The 3164-nt window shown below is 33.1% G+C and overlaps 1 protein-coding gene and 1 long non-coding RNA gene across 3 annotated transcripts in view; one reads left to right on the forward strand and one right to left on the reverse strand.

Annotated features, from left to right (window-relative positions):
• LOC107045248 (kinesin-like protein KIF16B) overlaps nt 1-3164 on the reverse strand; it is a 72122-nt gene that overhangs the window by 63757 nt on the left and 5201 nt on the right. The window lies entirely within an intron of this gene.
• On the forward strand, nt 2367-3001 carry LOC107045249. Its single transcript, XR_001461419.1, has 2 exons — nt 2367-2604; nt 2700-3001. It is a non-coding gene; the product is annotated as an uncharacterized LOC107045249 (long non-coding RNA).

The following is a 3164-nucleotide window of genomic DNA, read 5'->3' on the forward strand; positions in this document are numbered from 1 at the left end:
CCCCCTGAAATACGCGAAAATTCCATTTTTTCACCCCCTAGCACTTCCTTGGACCACTCTGAAAGACTTGATTATTTTTCTGGGGGTTGAGGAAGTCTTTCCGAATATCTTTCAATGGAAATTTGTTGGTGGTTTTGAGTGTTTTGGAGCCAACAATTGATTTTTCTTTCACTTCAAGGAAAATCAATTTTTGCACCCCTCAAACATCAACAAGTAATGGCTCCAGAGGGGTAAGAATCTTCATGAATGCAGAGGAGTAGTGTCTGAACATTTTCCGATGTCGATAATTGATTTTTACCCCGGTTTTTGAATCATGTGTGCCCTGGGCCCCAGGGAATCATGATACGCCCCTGTTCTGCTGCCAAGTCGGCTGCTAACTTCAGCGTCATATTGAGAAGCCTCGTTAACAGTAATGGAATCGTTTCACCTTTTCACATCATAATCATTTGCACTTCTCTTGGTCAATTGCTAAATATTTATGNGGTATCTCGATCCGGCAACGCTAGAGCCTAATAACACGGCGGGGAATCCCTCCAGAGGTGATCAATCGCAGAGTTGCGTTTGGTGACAATAGTCCAGTCGGTGGGCGTGAAAAATCGAGTTTGTCGGTGACTTTACCAAGTTAGTGACCGATTTTCATGATTTTTTTTTTTAAATACTCGGGAGAGCATATAAATAAAATGTGGCCTAAAGCCAAGATGAGATCATTGTTTATTAACAAAATACCCCTTGGATAGGCAGCTTTTGATTGAAATATCTCGTAAACTATTGAGAAGTTATCGAGACATATAGCGTAAGTTATTTAGAGAATTGAACGACGAACAAAATGGTTTTTTACTTTTGTTTCTACGACCAATAGTTTTCGAGATATTAACAATTGATTGTCGGAGCGCGCTACCGCGCGCGCGTCGCGTTATAGACAAATGACTGTAAATCAGTCAAAAATCGATATTTCTTGAAAAATTTTTTTTTGTTTTGAAGGTTGGATCATTATCATTGTCTCAAATTTTTTGTAAATTTTTTACAAACATTTTTAACAATTCATTTGCCAAAATTATTGGATTTTTATGAATTTCGCTTAAAAAAATATTTTTAATAATAATACCGAGTTTTTCGTTCGAGTATAGTGATGAAAAACATTGTACGTTCAAGAACTATACAAAAAAAAAATTATATATATGTATATTTATCGAAATAAATGCGCAGTCACTTTCGGTCGCTCCGCTGTAGGAGCGACAGAGACAGCGTCATACGAGTACCTGCGCGAGAAAGAGACGCTCTGATATCCCAAGCGTATTTTCGATTAAAAAAATGAAAAATAAATGTTTAAATGTTCAAATTCGTATATTTTATTATCAGAATTATTAAAATATATATCCACAAAAGATTTTATGTATTTAATATTATATTTCTTGCTCATTTTTACTAGTAATTATGAAGGAATTCACTTATTCAAACAAAATTTCAATTTTTATGTCACATAATTGTGTTTTCTGATTTTAAAAAAATCCAAATTGATTATAAAGGTGGGAGAGAAGGGAGTGATAGTCTCTACAACAATAATTTGTTTAAAAATTTGTTCTTAATCATTTTTTTATTTTTTGAAAAATTCATTCAGAGTATTCATGGTCGGAGTAGTCCACTTTAAGGGTGGTTTTCCAAAGTTTCATGGATAGAAAAAATTCCAAATTAATTATAGAATATGGGGGAGGGTAGAGGGATAGTTTCTATAACAAGAATGCCTTGAAAAAATTGTTCTTAATAATTTTTCTATTTTTCAAAAATTAATTCAGAGTATTCATGGTCGGAGTCATCCACTTGGGGGGTGATTTTCCAAATTTTCGTGCATAGGAAAAATCCCCAATTGATTGTAGATAATGGAGGAGGGGGGAGTGATAGTGTTGACAAAATTAATTTGTTAAAAAAAAATTTCTTGAATGTTTTCCATTTTTCATAAATTAATTTAGAGTATTCATGGCCAGGATGATTTATTTAGAGAGTGATTTTCCAAAGTTATGTGAATGAAAGAAAATTGCAAATTAATTATAGATGAGGGGGGAGGGGGAAGTTATAGTGTTAATAGTTAGTGATTTGAAAAAATTTGTTTTAATGAATTTTCAATTTTTTAAACATAAATTCACAGTATTCATGGCTAGGGCGATCCATTTTGGTCGCGGTTTTACAAAGATTTATTCATATAAGAAATCCCCAATTGATTATAGATGATGAGGGAGGGGGATGTGATAGTGTTGACAACAATAATTCGATAAAAAAAAACATGCCACCAAAAAAAATTGGTTTCCATGGGAGAAATATCAAATTGGGCACCATGTGCATTGTCAGCTGATTGAGCTCCAGTACACAATTGGCCAGCCCTGAGGTTCATACTTCCCATGTTGATATGCATAAATATTTGTAGTCCTCCACTCCGAGCAGTAATAAATCCATAATAATCTTCCCAAGTTATAAATTAATTGTTCAAATGTTCTCCCCTTAAATCAATAGTGTATATACCATTCGTTCAATGAAGGATCAAGTGTAAATAGTGATATAACCTCCAAATGTCGATCTCTTGCATCAGCTCCTCTGCTGAATTCTTAAATGGTAAACAAAATCTTTGTTCTTCTCTATATTCTTAGAGCAATATATCTGTGTGAAAACAATATTCAGTATCATTTGGCCATTTTCATTGTTGTTAGAGATTTGGAATTGCCAATGGCTCCAACAATCAAAGCATCAAGTCATAGAAAAAATGTTGAATCAGAAGAATGAAAAATTGAAAAATGAAAAATTGTATCATTTTCAAGATAAAGAGAATGCTCTTGCATTTTTTAAATATCTTCAGTGTTCATAAATTTATTAGTAATAATAATGGGGTTAAGGACAATTTATTCGCATCCTTATCAAATGAAAAACGCACCATGAGAAAAGAAAATCCGTGATCCATCGCTCTGGGAGAGAGGAAACTGTATTTTTACTCTCTCAATAACTTTTTCTTCAACTATTGTGAAGTTTTTGAATTTGAGAATTAATAAATTTGGATATTAAAAAAGTTGAATATCCATCATTGAAATTTTTTCAATCAGCGTATTTATAATCAGTGTGAATGTGGGGATAATTCTGTAGTTGTTTTTCAAAAAATTCATATATTTTGCCATGTGACG

This window comes from Diachasma alloeum, unplaced genomic scaffold (assembly GCF_001412515.2).
Source record: "Diachasma alloeum isolate Michigan unplaced genomic scaffold, Dall2.0 Dall_scaffold_00899, whole genome shotgun sequence".
Taxonomy (NCBI): domain Eukaryota; kingdom Metazoa; phylum Arthropoda; class Insecta; order Hymenoptera; family Braconidae; genus Diachasma; species Diachasma alloeum.